The following is a 19146-nucleotide window of genomic DNA, read 5'->3' as shown; positions in this document are numbered from 1 at the left end:
CTGTTTTATTTAAATTGTTCAGGGTCATTTTGAGATTCATTCATTTATACTCAGCAAAATGGATCAAAGTGACGAACTTGAGTTAACTTATCTAGAAAAAAAATAGTTGAATAAAAACCTCAGTTGACGGAAAGCAAATTTTAACATAATTTGTTCATGCTGAGTGAAAAAATGCAAAATAAATTTACTGAATGGACATCAGTCTAACACGAAATAGTTTAATTAGTTCAACTAACTTCTTTGTCAGTCTAATTTGAAGAAGTTGGGTTAACTCATTAATTTTATCTTATATGTTTTTTTGTTTTCAATTAACAAAATACAATTATGTGGAACCTGTTGAAAAGAAAAAGTACGTTAAGTAAGGATTCATTTGGAAAGACTTCTGTCAACATTTCCTTTACCTCTGTATATTGTTGCCAGTTTAATCCAAGCAAAACTTTCATGTTTAATTTGAAATTATGTCTAAATTATTTAGTTCAGCAACAAACCAGCCTGCTCAAGGTCGCTGCATAATTCTGCTTTTGATATTTCAGAAAGTACAGCGACCCCAGCGGAGCCCCGGGCTTTGGCTCCACATGAGGCAATCAGTTTGGCCCAAAATAGGAGGTCAGGCTGCAGAACGGCTCGCTGGGTGTGAAGGAGAAACAACAAAAAGGAGAAAAACTCCAACCACAGAGAGGTGAACAGCGCAGAGACGGACTGAGGCATAAGCAAATCAAGCTGCTAACATTTCTACATTTTCTTCTCAACAGGTAATCACTTTTTTCTGTCCACATCCAATTAAACTGTTTTTATTTTTAAATAAATTCTCTCAGTCTGTGTTGAAGCACTGAAAACTCTGAAAGATCTATTTTGTAAGTCCAAGAATATTTCCTTCAATCTGAGGCAGACCACAGCGTCTCCAGAAAAAACAGAAGAAAAACTAACTGCAGGCATTTAACCAACTTCACTAAGCCTGTAACCCGTTCAGTCATCCAGCCACTGGGGGCGCTGTTACGAAAGGACTGTCTGTGCATGACTGGAGTGGAGCTGAAGCTGTCTACCTTTACGTCCCAAAACTTGATGAAAACATGATATGGAGATTCCAGCTTCAGCGGTGAGTTGCTTGACATTCAGATTGTTTCGATGCTTTTGCTGCGGGTTGTTAATTTTACGGTTAAAATCTGCTTTTAGGTCCTGTTATTTCTGTTTACGGGACGGAACGCCAAAGTGGGATTTAATTGTTTTTGCTAAGTTTGTGTATAAAACAATTTAAAATACTGAAATAGGATTATTGGTTATTTTTATTGATCTCTTACGGTTTCTTAATAATTCGGTTTAGCTGCCGTTGACATGTTTATTGATCTTCCGGGTGTTTTTGACATATTTCGACATGCTAGTGCTTGTGCTGCTGTTGATGAAGTGCCTATGATGCTTGGGTTTAATTCCGCCTTTTGCCAATAGACTATTGAATGAATATTTGATGAAAAACTGATGTTATTCATTCTTATGATTAATGAATTAATTTTGCTGACCTTGTTTAAATGTCTAGGTTTTTCTTTTGTTTTTGCTTAAAAATAAGAACCTTTGAACTACGTTGATCTACTCCCACCGTTAAGTGAGGGGCTTGTTTTTGTCATCAGAATAATTTTATTTGCATGTAATTATATGATGTCCATTAATTTACGTCTTTAATACAGTTTTGCCATTTAAATTTAAAAAGTTTCAGAAATGATGTTGGTAATGTGGTTGACCTGATCTGAACCATCCATTGCATCTGGCTGGATGTTCAGGAAGGTGAACCTCCGCCCCAGTCTGCATCAGAACAGAGAGTTTTCTTCTGTTTTGTTGCAGACATGATGTTCACGCCCAGCTCTCCGCCATCTGTTCTCACCAGTCAAGCTGTCTTGGCAGCGCCTCGGTACCAGGATGCTGCATGAACCCCGTCTCCACCCGAAAGCTTTCTCTGCCCCCATCAGATGCTTAAAGCCAAACATGTTCAACAAACTGACAGGATCACAGGCATCAAACTACTGAACTCACAATTCAGCGTTTCTGCAGAGACATGGAGACGTTCCCCGTCTAAAAGCTAAAGACGGTCGATTCAGTTACAGAAAAAGAACAAAACCGATGAGAAAAACTAACATATTTAGTTTGTCAAACCTGTAACATGCACATTTTTTCAGTTTTGATCATCAGTGGGCCTCCCATGCATGTTTTAGATGTTTTTGTGCTGCAGGACTCCTGATCCTTTTCAATTAACCAATTTAAAATATACTTTATTGATCGCAGTTCCTGCAGCAGTCTGTATTACAACAAATTTAAAGACGCCTCTGACGGAAGACACTTTTTTTATGACAGTTTCATGAAGAATATTGTCATGGTTATTATTTTTCTTGATTTTAGATAAAAAATGTAAACTATCTGCAGATGGGGAGGCATTAAACCTGCAGGTGACTAAACCCTCAGAGTGGCCTAGTTAAAACCTTAGAGCTAAAAGCAGCTGAGCATGTGAAATCAAAGAGGTTTCCTGGAGGAGATTCCCACGCTTTGTGGGTTATTCTGCATGAACTTTGGGTTTGTTTTGCTCTCCATCGCTACGGAAACCTGGGCAGAGTCGAGCACACAGTTTGAAAGGCTTTGAAGTGCTTTCTTTTGTTCCTGACAATGAGCGACAGCTGCAGAAAACAAAACACATTTTCCTTTACTTTACTCAGATTTGTTTAAATATATTTCAGAAATTTATCATGCAAGTTAAAAAGCAGAAAAAGGCCAACAAGAGAAAACTGGTGGTTAGTTCTGAGAAACGCCTCAGGAGCTCTTGTCCAAATGCCAGATCAAAAAAAGAGAAGTATTATTGATGCAGCAAACAAGCCATCACCTGTTTACAAGGTGTTGCTGCTCCGCCGGGCCTCTGTGGAAATCTGCAGAAACACTTTAGCAGCTGTTTGCTGCTGACTGAAAGCTGCAGAAACTGACAAGAAATGATTTTGTTATTGATCCACTCAGGTTAAATAAAAAAAGGTCAGTGATGCTTTTCTGTCTGCAGACTCAAAAAAGATAAATATCACAAAACGACGTGTGCAAAATACGCAAATTTATTAAAGTGATGCAGTAAAATGTGAGACTTTTGCAGCTTTTCTGTTACTATAAAAACATTCGAATCTGCAGAGATCCAACAAATCAATTGTTCTTCAACTTAAAATGTCATGTTTAAAACGGATTACAGTCACCAGCACATTTGCAAATAAACATTTATTAAAAGTGACAGCATTTATAATTTGGGAGGATCAGAGATTTTTTAAAATAAACTCAGACATAAACAAATGATTAGATCTATTTTTACTTTTTTTAAAATAATGACATTTTCTTTATAGGTTTGATTGATGCTAGTTGCTTATCGTTATAAATTGACTTTTGAGAGATTTCTATGCTAATATTTTTTCTTCAATACTCATTTTTATTCAAAACTTTTATGTCAACAAGCGACATGTTAATTTTAAACTGTAGATGAATTAAGCAAATGTAAAGTTGCATTTTATGATCGATTAAGATGAGATTCTTCTGAAACATTGAGTGTAAAAAAGGGGAAGCATTTCCACAGATAATAACCTGCAGTGTTTAAAACCACATCTTCCTCATTGATTCTCTTCACTTCGTTTAAATCCTCCGTACTTTTCCCGTGTTTCTGATTCTTATTGTTCCTTCCTCACAGGCATCATCCTCTTCCTCTATTTCTGTCCCAGTGAGCGTCTCCGCTTTGCTCTTTGTGTTGCTGTAATCCTCTTTCTGCACAGCGTTAATCTCCACCTATATGCAGCCGCAGGCCGCTCCGATGGCCGCTGGATAACTCCAACGTGCGTAGGAGAAAGCGGAACCGGGTGCGTGTGGGTCTGAGTGCTCAGTTTTTAGGAGGTTTTTGCTGCTTTACTGTTAAAAATGGGGGAAAACTGAGGAAGAATCGACCCAACAAGGCTGAATGAATGCTGCACGTTTCACTGCAAAAACAATTTTTGTCCAGTTTCTGCTGCAAATATTTTAGTCAACTTGAACTGAGACAAAAGTAACTTTTCAGCAAGATTAATCAGCTTGTTTTCAGTCAATACTTCTTGAATATGGATGCAAAATTTCTAGTTACTTTGGCAGATTTACTTTCACAAAACAGGAGAAATATCCTGTTAAAAGTTTAAAAAATTTCTAACAGGATAACTCAATTAACTGTTAAATTAACTGTGTAACAGTTCATTTTAAGCTAGTTTAGTTATTTCACGTGTACTAAGATAATAGTGTAAAAAACTGCTGGACTATTTGTCCCACCAACACCCAGCTGACGTCCGGCAGGACGAAGAAGAATCGGTGGAAGTGATTCTTTGACTTCTCTGCTCTTTGTGTTTGTCATTTTGAGCATCTGCTCTTTGTAAGGCTGACCTCACTCTGCGCTCGTCGTTCTGGACCTCATTACTCTCTCTGTGTCTGTTTGACAGCAGAGTCCAGCCTGGACTTCTGGACCTCATTAGTTTTCCAATTAGCTGGTGTCATCTGTCACCCGTCCTCCCGGTTACTTTGGCCGCCCTGATTCGTCTCACCAGGAACAAGCGGACTTACTTTTATTGAAAGTTTTTCAGGAAAAAAGATGAAAGTTTGGCTAAGAGATTTTTAGATGTAGATGTTCCCATTTAAATCAGTAATTATTATTTAATGTTACACACAGAGGTGACTTTCTTTTATTTTAAGATGTTTGTCATCTCTATGAATCACGTTTGAGGTCAATTTTCAACACTTCTCAGAAACCACAATAACTAGTGCAGGGACTTTAAGTCATTAATTTTTATTAATTATCCATCCATCCATCCATCCATCCATCCATCCATCCATCCATCCATCCATCCATCCATCCATTTTCTGAACACCCTTGTCCCTCAGTGGGGTCGGGAGGGGTGCTGGTGCCAATCTCCAGCTAACGTTCCGGGCGAGAGGCGGGGTACATCCTGGACAGGTCGCCAGTCTGTCGCAGATTAATTAGATTTTAATTAATTGAAAAACCTTTTGTATTCACTCGTTTCTGGAGCACCTGTAAAGCTACATCCGCTAACAACGACAATGAACTACGAAGCTGCTTCTCTGATCCCACCGGGATTAATTTCTGCTTCTGACTGATCAGATTGGACGCTGGAAAATACGATTCCTGTGCTAAGAGGAGTTAGCACAGCAAAGCTATTCAAGCCAAAAATAGCATCTCAATGCTAAACATGTAGCAGCTAATGCTAATGTTAGCGTCCACAGTCCAGATTTCTAAAGAAGCTCCTAGAAAGCTGAATTTACTCCAATCTGACAGCTGAAGAACAGATTAAAAACTATAAATATCTTTGTTGTTGAGCTAATTTATCTAATTATTCAATAATTTAGCAGTAAAAATGGTTTTTGAATTGAAAATGTTACTGAATTTGTTGATGGCTTTTGGTTAAAATGCTGATGGCGCATGAGAAAACTCAGATATATTTTCCTCGATTCTTCCAGTGAACCATCGTCACTCAGCTCGTTATAAACACGGTCAACACTGCAAAAACACAAAATCCTACCGAGAATTTGTGTCTAGTTTCTAGGGAAAATATCTCGGTAAACCTAAAATAAAATAAACTAACTTAAAAGTTTTAAACAAGATAAAGGAGTTTGTTTAAAGTCAATAAAAGTACTATTTCCACTGGCAGATGATTTTCCACTTGTAACAAAGGAAAATGTTGCCAGAGCTTGGCAACATTTAACAAATTTAAAATTTCAACCTTTCTTATTTAAAAGATAAACTGTTTTGGTTTTAATGAGACATAAATCTCACTAAAATTAAAGTTTTCTTTAAACGAGATACAGATGTTGAATTTATTTAGAAACTCTGGCAGTTAAACACTCTACTACTTTTAAATCGATAAAAATGATTGACTTAAGGTCAGCTTTGTTCCTTTTCAGTAAGGTTTGTCTTATTTCAAGTGTTTTTAAGACAGAAGTGGAAGTTGAGACTTTGTGTTTTTGCAGTGCAGGCAAACGGCGGCGCGCCCAGTCCGACCAGGACGGCGTGTTCTCTCTAAACCACCACAACTGATGATTGTTTCAGTAGTTTGAGAAAAGTCTTCCAACAAAGAGTCAAACTCTCAGCAGGGAAAGTGACGTGAAACAGCTGCGGTTTAATAATCGCTGGTAGAAAATAACTGTCATCTAGTTTATAACAGGATTTTTGAGGTTTGCATAGCAGTCACACCCACATCTCAGCCACACCGCAGCAACTGGCAGAAACCAAGAAGAAAAACATTAGAGGTGGAGCAGGGTTAAAAAATACATTTTCATTACAACATCCGGAAAACTGGGGCCATTAAATAAGGATTTAAATGGAAACGTGCAGCTTTGCGTCCAGCGTTTTACAGTCAGGAACAATTATATCGATTGTTTCACTGTTTTCTGACTGAACCAAGTTATGCAGTAAAACCAAAGGACAAATAAAAACAAAGGGCCAATTTATGAGAATAAAGTCAGAATATCAGTCGAATAAAGATTTTATTTTACAGTTTTCTATGAGAGCAAAACTCATCAAGTTTAAGATTCTTGGAAATAAACTCAGTCGTTACCGAATCCTTTAAACGTACTGCTAAGAATTTGATGCTGAGATTTTAAAAGATAAAATGTTTATATATTTGTGGACCTGATACCAAAGTATAACTTTACGAGAACATTCCTCATTTTACATTTTTATTTTTGTGTGTAGAAATTAACTTTTCTAATATTGCGATTTCATTCTGGTTGTGATTTTATTTTAACATTATTTCATCTTCATTGTTGTAAGTTTTATTTTTGTGAAATGTACAATAAGTTTATGGTATTTGGACTCCATTCTGTAATTTTTCTGTGTTTTAGTCAGACCTGAAGACGCGGCTGCAGTAATGACTGAAGAGAAACTCATGGACGAGTTTCTTCTGGGACGTTTAATCCTGGAAATGCTCTTCTTGTGATAGCAGGCTGACTTTGTCTTTGTTTTTACAGTTTCAGATAGTGATATCTACATTTCTCATGATAAACCACATAGACACAGATTTGTAGATACAACTTAAGATTAGAGAGAAACTTTTAGTTTCACATTCCTTTGAACAAAATCTTTTCCTTTGTCCTATCCAAGTTGTGAAAACATAAATGAAGTATATATTAAAACCAGAGAGGTTAGCATTATATGTAATATGATAATAGATTAAACCAATGAATTTTGGTTAAAAAGGTACAAACTTAATGTTTTATTGTTTTCTCATCATTTCAACATCCTATATCCATATATTGTTTGATATATGTTTCCTATTTATTCCAATGTTTGAAAAAAGTTTAACTTTAAGTTGACTGAATGTTATATTTTCCATTTTGTAGATATTTGCTGCCATGTTAGGCTGTTCTCAGGCAGAAGACCGACTTTGTAACCGCCTTTATGTGGCTGTGAATGTCCAGGCCTGAGTCCACCTCTAGTTTCCAGCTGCAGTAACTGAAGCTGTGCGTCGACTCCGGATCGTTCCTCTTTAGGTCCAAAGATAAAAACTTCAGTTTCTGTTCATCTGGAGAAAGTTTTATCTCCTCCATCACTGATTTAAACATCTGATCGGTGATTGGATCCCTGCTGACACCGTAACGTAGAGCTGAGTATCATCTGCGTCGTTATGGTAACTAATCTGATTACTTGTTATGACCTGAGCCAGCTGGAGAACCCCAGGACTGAGCCTTGGGGTTCCACACATGATTTTTCTCAGCTCCTTTGAAACGTTACCAATTGAAACAAAGAACTTCCTGTTCTGTGGGTCAAACTGGTTGGTTGTTTAATTTTCAGCTGAATCTGGTCCGATGATCTGTTCGTCCTAAAACCTCAGACATTCAGTTTGTGATCTCCACGGTTCATCCGCCCGTCTGAACCGTCAGCAGTTTGAGAACGTTCTCCAACCATTGAAGTCGGGCGGACAGTTGTGTAACCGCCGCGCTGTCATGACTGTCTGCGGGGAGATTCTCAACCAAACGCCGACACAAATCCTGGCTTTTATGTGCCTTGTTTTTGACACATGTTTATTAGTTCCCCTCCTGGTTGTGTTCGTTCTGCGTCGTGTCGGCGTCTGGAGCCTCTTGTCCTAGAAATCCTCCCGGACTTCTGGATGGAAATGAGGAAGTTGGGAACGCCGAGGCGCAGACGTGTCTCTGAGCTCCTGCTTCGGATTCTGGATGCTCCGGTTCACGTTCATCCACAAGGACCAAGTAGATTTTATACAATTTGGCCTTTCATCCACACATAATCTCCATTTAAATCACTAAAAACGACTGATGATAAAAGCTCCGGCCAAGGTGAAGATTTGTGAATTCTCCTTTTATGCTTTTGCATGTTAGGCGGCTGCAAGGAGCCCCCACACCACCAGGGGGCCTCCTAGAGCACCAAGCCAACATGATAAGAATATTTTTAAAATAACATTACAAACTATATTCTATTACACACAATTTCTATATTACTGTCATAGTTTTATAGTCTCTGCAGGATATCAGACTGATCAGCTTGTTTACTGTAAATTTAGTGTTTATTAGCTAATGTTACTTTCAAATACTTAAAATTCACATAAATCCCATTCTGCATTTCAGAATCCAAATATTTTTTTAGTTTGCTGCTCCTGTAACATTAAAATAAACAGCCATAATAATTACAAATTATGCTAATGATAGTTACACTCTTAGGAAAGATAAAGTGTCTGGTGTTGACATGTTGGTAAGAGGGGCCCTTCTTAAAATCTGCTTAGGGCCCAGAAATGCTTTGGCCGACCCTGTGTTTGATCATGCAGAGAATGAAAGATGGCTGCTTCCAGAAAAAGGCAGATTTTTTTTTGTTCAGACACTTTTTACTTGTTTCTTTTATACGCCCAGCTGCTTCAATACGTTGAGTTTCAAAGAAAGAGATCAGAGCTGTCCCTCACCAACATGGAGGCTCAATGCCATTCAGCTGCCATGTTTGATTTAACAAGATTCCCAGTGACTTCATATTCTAACACTGCATTTAAAGGCAGTTCAACCCCTCTATCTAAACATCCTGGCATCATATTTGGTTTCTAACAGGAAGTGGTGGAGGTTTTAAGGTTCTGATTGGCTGACAGGTTTTAGCTTAGCGCTGCACTGCCCCCTACGGGTTTGGCATGTTTAAAACACGCTGTAATTCAGCAGCTCTGTGTGGATGAACACTTCTTAAACCAAGATTATTTAATAGTAACAAGTATCTTGTTTTTCATCATTTTAAAAATATCTGGCCATGTTTGGACAGAAAAACTGGACAAACATTAAACATGGCAGCAGTCCCATGATTCTCTTCTAGGTATCCAAAAAGAGAAACATTTGATAAGAACATGCTGCCTCCTACGTTGAGGAATGATGGATTTCCCTCTTTGTTCTCGTCCGTTTCTGGGTTGCTTTGTGGGACAGGAAATGTGCTTCCAGGCAGCTTTATTTTAACATGAACAAGAAGTTTGTTGTTACGGATAACCGGAGGGATGACTGAGTGTCCTCCAGCAAACCTGAGGTGCAAAGCATTTATTTTAATCTAACAGGAATGTGAGCCTGTCTCTGTAAGCCCAGCTGGTTTCTCAGGGTTTATTCCCATCTAAGCTGAAAACAGAAATATGCAGACGTTGATGAATCTGAGGTGATTTTTCCAGATGGACGCCATCAGCTGATTGCTAGTTGCTGCTGTTTGGGTGTGTTGGATGTTTTTGTGAAGAACCCATTGTCTGATTTAAATGGTCAAACTAATTTGATGTAATTACAGCGATCATCTTGTTGCACGAGATGTTTCAGAATTTCTCCCTCTCCGTTTTTGTTCTCTGACTCATGTTTAATTTTATTCTTTATTTTTTGTCATCAAATTGTTTCCTCTATTGCTTTGAGCGCAAAGGATTTCTGCATCTGATTTCAGCTGAATATAAATAACATCTCATTATACACCACATTTTTATCATTGCAGTGTGTTTTTTAAAAGTATAATTTACAGATTTGTTTTTATCTGTTCTTCCAAGTTTAAATAATTAGTAAATCTTTAAACTGAAACTGAAGCGCTCAACCTTTTGACAGAGAGCTTATGATATTTTATAAAACGTCTCCTAAAATAAAGGTTATTATTAAAGAATCCACTTGAATTATTTTTTAAGGTTTTCAAATAAAGACGAATATTAAACTTTTGTGAAAAGAGTTGTGTTAATATTTGAAAATTTTGCTATTTAAAAAAAAATTATTTTCCACAAACTAATGACAATCAGATTTATAAAATGTTCCTGGCAGTTTAATGTCAGTGTTGTGGAAATTCAATGTAATTATTCCATCAGAAGTTTTCATCCACATAAACCCGAACAAATCCGCTGCGCAGCGTTGTTGTAAACATTCAGACCTGTAGGGGGCAGTGCAGCGCAAAGCGAAATCCTCAACCAGCCAATCAGAATGCTTCAAAACTACCATGACTTCCTGTTAGGAATTAAACATGGCGCCAGGAGGCTCAGAAGTTGCATTTAAACGCAACTAAACTCTTTAGTTCTTCTACATTCTTGATATTAAAGTGAGTTTTTGTGTGGACAAAAAGCTAAAACTCATAAAAATATAACTTTTCAGATATCTGAGTATGTGTGGACGAGGTCTAAGCAGCATGTTCTGTTTTTCTTCTATGACACATTTATTTACAACTTTATGTTGATCAATAATATAAAAATATATCAAACATTGTGATTTCAATTTGAGAAATCTGGGAAAACAATGAATTTTTTAATTTTTTGTTATTCAGACGCTAAAAAAGAATCAAAGAAGTTAAATATTTTCAGAGAAATGAAGTAAAAACATGAGCGAAAGACAAGAGAGGACAAAATAAAGACAAGATAAAAACAAATCCATAAATCCCCTCTGAGGGAACCGGAGCGGAGCAGAGGAAGACATGTTGAAAATGAAGAGCTTAATAACCTTAATCTGACGAAGTTCATCCTGTAAAATCTTTCAGCTCGAGTTTGCTCTTTTTAAACATAAAATATCTCAACAGCTGCATAAAAAGCCCAGTTAGCGGCGCGTTCATCTCAGTCAGAGGATTGTTGAAAGGCTTCTGACTCTTCTGTGGAAAATCTTCCAGAAATTGCAGTAATTTCCTGCAGATTATGTTTGGAAACCTTTGATAAGTCCCTCCAGCAGGTTGAGCAACCAGTAATTTCTTCCAGCGCATCTTTAAACCCAAACATATGATTTTCCTGAAATGTTTTATTTGAGCTGGTGACGAACTCAGCAGAAACAGCCACAGACGCAAAATATTTTACCTGAGAGGCTGCAAGGGATGCAATTTTCTGTTTTGCAACAATCCCACTCTGGCAGGAAGACTCGTCCAGAGAAAAACACTTAAATAATCAGATTAGGTAAGAAGTTTGGGTTTTCAACAGGTATGCTGACTACATGTTTGCACAAGTATTCACCTGAGCAAACCTGTGATTATTCGACAGAAGAGGAATGTTTTCTGAAAGGTTCCTCCCAGATCTGCCTCAAAGAGCAGCGCTCGTCTGAAAAGAGAAAATCCATCCAGAGCCGCCATTAAGTCATTTTCTATAAAGGCATGTTGGCTGCTGAGTTTTTCACTGTGAGGTCGAAAGTCTTTACAGCTTACAAACATTATCTGAGGAAATTACTGCAGTTTCCGGAAGATTTCCCACAGTCAGAAGAAAGTACACTTTCAACACATTTTAGGGTGCTGCAATGTTTGGGGAATACATTTAATTGACTGCAAAGTTTATGTAATTTTTTAAAACATTATTTGTGTTAATCTTTGTTCAAAACGTTTAGGAATCAACTAAAAAATCAAAACTGTGCATTTGTTGTAAAACTCCAATTTAAAATGTGTCATTAAAATGTTAATTCATTCAGGCCTATTAGTAACATAAACTTCAGTGTTTTATTTGGATTCTGCAAGTTTTTAAATTAAAAATGTTAAATGATAATCTGAAAAGTGTGGAGTGCATACAAATTTGTATTCGGCCGTAAAAACCCTGTTTGAGACTTTTATCATTTGAAATCTGAATTTAAGTTGAATTTTTATCATTATTTTGAAAAATTAAAGGGAAAAAGACTTCAACATGTGTAAATGTTTTATACAGTGTAAACTCATGCAGCACATGCTGGTGGATTATTTAAAGGACAAACATTTTCTACAAACGTATAAGGAATAAAGTCTAGAATCTGATATACGTTCATTTTTAAAATCATTTTTTGTACCATTTCAATCTTTCAAAAGTTCAAGACTTTAAAATTTACATGAAAATGTTGAAAATTTGTTCATTTATTGCTGGCAAAGTTATTGTAAAAATGCAACATAAAATGTAAGTACTTAAAATCCAAGTAAAGTGTCTCATTAGATGATTAATGTATTAAAATCTTAAAAGTGTGGAGTGCATCCCCAGTCCGTAAAAACATCTGTTAAAGACTTTTATCATTTGAAACGTGAATGTAAGCTGAATTTAGCTGACATTTTATCATTATTTTTCCATTTCATATCATGTTTGCGTCAAGTTAATCCACTGAATCAGAATTTCAGGGGCAGAGCGTCACGTGTACAGGAGTTTCAACAATAATGCAGCGTTTGTGACGTTCATAATCATGTTTGCTCATGAGTCATGAAAGAATAAAAATACATAAATGAAGGAAGCACAAAAGAGTCAGTTTCCGTGTTGACTCAGTTTTAATTCCTATGCATCGAGTGAATGTGGATCTTCATGAAAACTGAGTCACTCTGACGCTTTCATGTGGCTCGGGTTGGATGGGGAACAAAGACGCCTTTTCTTTGGTCCTGAACAGCAGCGTGCGGCGACTGACGTACATCACGGCTGTCCCACGCCTTCCCGGCACGCACTGATGCTCATCACGCTTTCAGCTTCTCTCCGAGTCTGGGTGGGTTTTAATTCACCATCTTATCTTTGTTCTCATCTTCACTGCAGGCAGATTCCCAAAACATGACAGAGGAGAGGAAGTCGGCCTACAGGAGGATGAGAGTCTTGGTAAATCAGTAGAAGCTGAAGCTGAACCTTCTGCTGTACAAACATGACGCATCTCCAGGTATCCGTTAAGTTGAATGGTGGGATGCCATCGTTCAGTCAAAAATTCAATAATTTAGTTTACAAGTTTAGCTTCAAACTACTCAGCTAACTCAGAGCAGCAGAATATTTACCTAGCTTGAACAAGCTAGCTCCATACCTAGCTCAGAGCTAAATATTTAACATGAAAATTCACTTGCTGATAAGGAGAAATGGACTATCAAGACAAAAACTTGATGCTTCACTGTTTCTGTAGATCTACTGGTAAACATCTATGTTGCCTTTAAAACAACTCGTTTGTTTCATCTGAAATGTTGGACATGAAAAGAAGAAAAAAACGATAATAGACAGGGAGCCTTTTGAAAGCAAGAGTTCATAAAGAGGTTCACAAAACAGCTAATTAAATAAACTAAATATTTAACGCCAAACTAGTTTGTTAGCAAGCTAACTACTTAGTTTACGAGCTTAGCTTCATTCAAAGCATTCAGTTAGCTCAGAGCTAGCAGAATTTTTACTTAGCTCGAACAAGCTAAAGCTTAAGCTAGCTCAGAGCTAAATATTTACTTGCCGATAAATGGAAGTGCTGCTTGCTGTAGATCTAGTGGTAAACGTCTATATTGCCTTTAAAGCGACTCATTGCTTGTTTGAGCTGAAATGTTGGACAAAAAAACAAAAGAAAAGAAAATAGATGCGATTTGAAAGCAGGAGTTTATAAAGAAGTTCAGAAGATGCCGTTTTTATTTTAGCTGGCCACTTCTGTTTATTGACAAGTAAATTTTACTTAAATATTTAACTTTGAGCTAAATATTTAGCCCTGAGGTAAATATTAAACTTCAGGGTAAGCACCTACCTTCAAAATAAACATTTAGCTTCAAAGTAAATTAGTTGGCGCTAAATATTTAGTTTTGTGCTAAACATTTAGCTAATCGAGTACTGGAGTCGAAACTGTTATGAAAGAATAACATGGAGAAAATATGACTAAAACATGAACCTGCATTTTTTAATGTCTTTATTAAAAAACCCAAATTATTGGGTTTTGACTGTAAGCTTACAAACAGCACGTTTTACTTTTTGATGCATTTATGTGTCTCAGTCTTGAAATGCAGTAAAACAATCAAAGTTGAAAAATCCTTCAGCAAAGTGAGGTTCAGACAGGAATCCTGCCATCTTGTGCGCCACATGCGGTCCTGTCTGATTCCAGTGAAGCCTGAACAGCCTGAGGCGGCTCATTTCGAGCTGCTGTCCCTCACAGAGAACCTCGCGCCACCTGCTGCGCACTTCACCTGCAGCACAGGGAGCTTCCTCAACACTGGGAGGAGTTCAGTTCAACACAAAATACTGCAGAACTGGAGCTTCAGCAAAACTGGACATGGACACAGTAAATATTTTCACTCAGTAAAAATCTGAAAGGTGCGGTGTGAATTTGACTCAGAACTTTGCAAAAGCACCTTTGAATTTGTGCAGATTGTAATTGTTTCTCATTATTCTCTGTAAAACGTCTCCAGCTCAGTCAGATTAGATGGAAGACTTCAGTTTTCAGTCCCTGCATCAGATCCTCAATCAGGAAGCTAAATTAGAAAAAAGCAAATTTAAGGAAACTAAATCTAAATGCACAACATAACAGAAGACAAGAATAAACACAAAAGGAATGAACTAAAACAGCATGTATAATCTCTCTTTTTTTGTGTTTTTCTGTTGTTGTTGATCTTGTTAGACTCCTATACACATCTTTGAGTTCTTAGAAAGGTGCTATACAAATATATTGTATTATTATTATTGTTACTATTATTATTATTAAGACTTGTGCAAAATAAAAAAGCACGAACATAAATGAAACATGTTTGAACATATAGTTGTTTAATATCAGAAATATTGATAAATTTAAGTTCTCAACAATAAACAACAGAAAAGACTTTTTACATTTTTATATAAAGTGCCGTTTTTGGCGAGGAATAAATTATGTATGTCCTCATTTATTCCATGTGAAATGATTTGAACATCATTATTCAGTGTTTTGAAGGTTTAAACCTCAGTTTAGGTGAAACTAAACACCAAATATTATTTTGCTTCCACTTCACGTTTAATTGCATCTTTGTGTTTATCTACCGGATATTATCCTAAATATCAAACATATTGATTTTTCTGTTTGTAACCTGACAGAAATCCCGTTTGTGATGCCAGGAGTTGAGGAAAAGACGTTTTCTGAAACGTGAGCGATCACTCCACACAGATCTGTAATTCTAGATCAGTAATGTGTCTCTGCTTCCTTCTTCTGTTTCAGAAAAACAAGTTTTTCTCCCTGCTGGTGTGTTTCCATCTCTTCACGTGAAGCACATAAAGCTCCTGTTTTCCTGTAAAACACCAACCTGACACCAGGTAACAAGAACCAGGTCACACACCCAGAGGAAGTGCACACACACATATGCATGCATGCATGTGTGTGTGTGTGTTAGGTATGCAGGGCCAGAGGACATCTGCCTGGCCCGTGTCTGCAATCCCAAGTAGCCTGAGTCTAACGGCTCCATAATGAGGGTACAAAGCGCTCTGGGCCGGGTGTGAGCGCTCGCTCGCCGTAAAATGAGGACACAAAGCAGTCATTAGGTGTGTTGGTGTGTGTGTTGGCAGCTTTTATTGATGCAAAAAGCAAAAGAGAACGTGGAAATGGCATGAAACGGGAGTTTTCAGACTCCATGTACACGTCTCCTGTGTTTGTTCAGACTTTGCATCTCATTCATGAATAGTTTCCCCCTCAGGCCTTCAGCAGACATGGAGCCGGCCTAAACTTCATGTCTGGGTTCATATTGGTGAACTGAAGCTGTGGATACGCTGCCTGTGTGTGTTTCATTCAGGATGCCGCGCTCTCAGCTGTGTGCTCAGGGTCAGCAGGAGGTCAGAGTGTGACGTCCGTCTCTGTTTTAGCCTGATAGACGAGATCTGATTAACGCCCGACAGTCTGAGCGACTCGGTTCGATTTGAGGCCAAAACGGAAACATTGGTTCAACCGAACCCTCTGACCAACCTGTTCCCCTCCTGGCCTGTGGGGGCGCTGCACCAAGAACCACTGAAGGAAACGACACAAAAACCTCTGAAGACTCTGAGAGCAACTTCCTGCTTCACCAGATGGAAACAAGATGGAGGCGTCAGATTTTAGCGGTTGGAGGATTTCTCTTTAGGCTAAAGACCAGGAGCCATTTCTGCTGCTAGCGCTAGGCTAGCATGTTAGCTTTGGTTGTATTTACCCAGAATGCCCTGCACTGTAGTCCCCTTCCTGCTTCTGGAGCGGTCTCCGATCCGCTTGGCGTTCACATTCAAACCAAACCCAGACCGAGGTTTGGAGGACCATAGGTCAGAGGTCAGTTAGCGTTCACACCTCATAACCGAACAGTGTAGTCTAAATGTTCAACTTTATTAGTAGAAAATTGAAGAAGTTCAAACATTTTATCAACATTTAAAAAGGGTTTTAGTATAAATCTAGAAGACGTTGTGGTGAAACCTTTCCTCGGCGTTTAGCTGGTTGGACGTTTGGACTTCAGCCCGTTTTCCTCCTTAATGTTTACTTTCTGCTTGACTTCTCCATAAACTAACTAGTGTTCAGAAATGATCAGATTCAGATCCTGCAGCCAAACTCTTCATCTTATTCTGCAGTTTGTAACTTTTGTAAAGAAAAGATTTTTTACATCTTTGTTAAAACCGTCACCCTGTTGCAAAGTTTATGAGACAGATAATCTGTGAGCAGATCGATCTCCTCCTCCCTGAGCTGCCGTCTGAAGAAATGCACCAAAAACAACCAATCAGAGCCAGGAGACGGGGCTTAACGCTGTCAATCAACTCATGTACACACTGCTAAATGTGCTAATAACTTACTGTTACAGGAAAACCGTTTTTCTGCTGTCGGTCAGCGGTGGCTATGCTAACTAGCCTTAGCATTCACAACAGGCTTTGCTAGCTGCAGCGTAGTTTGAGATAGTGATTGACAGCGCTAAGACCCGCCCCCTGGCTCTGATTGGTTGCTTCTAGTTAGAACTGGAGATGGAGGAGATCGATCTTTTTGCAGATTATCTGCCTCATGAAACTGTCACAACATGGTGACAGTTTCAATACATATCTAAAAAAACATTTCTGTAACTTACAAAGCGTCTGCTGGCTTTTATAAAAACAACTTCTGTGTTTTCCGAACTGAAAGTCAGGACATTTAAAGTTACTGATAAATAGAGCAGAGTATCACCAGCATATAAAAATCTAAATAAAACCATGGTCGATGTAAGAAAGAGGACTGAAGTGAAAGCTGGAGCATTTATTACAAATGTTTAAAACAAAACATCATTTTCCTTTCTCTTCACATTTCTACATCACTGTGTTTTTATTTACAAAAAACAAAAAATCTATTCATTTTCCTTTTATTTGCTTGATTTTTAGATTTTCTTTTCTCATTTGAACACTGTGATGAAAACCTCTGCAGCATCTGTTCACTGAAACATTCCTTTATGTTTTATTTTGCCAAGAAAGAGAGGAACACATCCAAAAGGAACAAACAGTCCTGGAGAGGAGAAACAGAAAAATGTGGGTTTGATGGAAGCTGCAGAGTTTCTAGTTTTAATTTGCTTTTAGTTTTCGTCTCTTTTTCAGCGAGGAATCTGTGAAAACCTGATTCGACCTTTGATGTTTGTCATGTTGGCTTTTCTGAGCTGATTTTCACGTCTGGCTGCAGTTTGAGAAAAATGCATGCAAAATATCTGAACAACTGTCTCCAGATAAAACTTTCAGTTTGACAGCAAAGATCCGGGATCAACAGTCTAAAGACCTGAAGACATTTTTCTGGAGCTCAAATGCAAATTTCTTAATTTAATGCAAAGCTTTGAGTGAAAACAGAGAATGTTACATGTTGAATGTGAGGCTCTGCTGAACCTCAAACAGTTTAAAAATATGAGTAAAGCAAAATGACAGAATTAAATGTTTAATTATAATAATGTCCCTCAGTACCATACTGCCAACTCCTTTCATTCCCATTACTTTTCAGCATGTTTCTGTTTTGGACATTTCGCTGCTGTAAATTAACACAAACTACTATTTCTTGCTGAAAAATAACTTTTATTTCAAATGTTCAAAGATATTTGCAGTAGAAACTGAACAAAAATACTTGGTAGGATTTTGTGTTTTTGCAGTGCAACAACTTCAACCCCTGCAGTGAATTATTTCACAACCAGAGATGTTTAACCGGTTGTATAATAAAACATTACATTCGCTGTTTAGTTCTTGTTCTGTTCAGTTTAATATCATGCAGATGTGAGCAAAACATCCTTTTCACCTCCAACTCAGTTAAAACCTCAATGTTTCTGACAGAAACCTGGAGAAAAGTCAAAGCTGGAACTTTTCCGAAGCAGCTGCAGCGTTTTCTGCTGAAGATCCACGCGGCGAGAAACATGGCGGCTGACTGAGGAGAACGGAGGCGAACGGCAGCAGCAGCTGGGAGTTTTTCCTGCCTCAGGATTATCTGCAGGTGATCAACCAGGACGGGAGGATCTGCTGCTCTGATCCGGGTTGATCTGCCAGCCTGCAGACGCAGAAGGGACCAACATCAAAACAAAGTTCATCACCATAAATGATAATATCGTTGTTCTGGGACCATTTTTAACCAATATAATGCAAAAACACATTTAAACTCTAATCAACATTAAACTGGAACATGATAAATATTCAAAATAAACAAAACAACAAATAAAGTGAATTATGAAGTAAACTAAATTATCCTTCAAAAATGAGGTTTAGTTGAGACCAAAACATCAGACTGGAGATTTCCATCATCCAGTTTTTATTAAAATAACTTAAAAAGTCAGATCTATTTTTCCACCAACATCCAATTTCCAATTTTAATTATTTTTGAAATCTCACTTTCTTTTCTAGAAGAAAATAAATAAAAAATGAAATTATTTTGTCTGCAAGTGTCAGAGTTAGGATTCAAGAACTGCTGTTTAATTTTGAGAATAAAGAGAATTTTACCAGAATGTCTTGAAATTGAGAGAAAAAAGTCGTTTTTATGGCTTATCAGGTTCTGAAACAAGTTATTAAAATTTTTGTT

The 19146-nt window shown here is 37.6% G+C and overlaps 1 long non-coding RNA gene across 1 annotated transcript; it reads left to right on the top strand.

Annotated features, from left to right (window-relative positions):
- The first annotated feature begins 860 nt into the window (after positions 1 to 860).
- On the top strand, positions 861 to 18827 carry LOC106956302 (uncharacterized). Its single transcript, XR_001426747.1, has 4 exons — positions 861 to 1096; positions 12975 to 13092; positions 15352 to 15446; positions 18411 to 18827. It is a non-coding gene; the product is annotated as an uncharacterized LOC106956302 (long non-coding RNA).
- The last annotated feature ends 319 nt before the right edge of the window (positions 18828 to 19146 follow it).

This window comes from Poecilia latipinna, unplaced genomic scaffold, assembly GCF_001443285.1.
Source record: "Poecilia latipinna isolate Pla-1442-1.1 unplaced genomic scaffold, P_latipinna-1.0 Scaffold806, whole genome shotgun sequence".
Lineage (NCBI taxonomy): Eukaryota > Metazoa > Chordata > Actinopteri > Cyprinodontiformes > Poeciliidae > Poecilia > Poecilia latipinna.
This window is presented reverse-complemented; position numbering and strand designations above follow the sequence as displayed.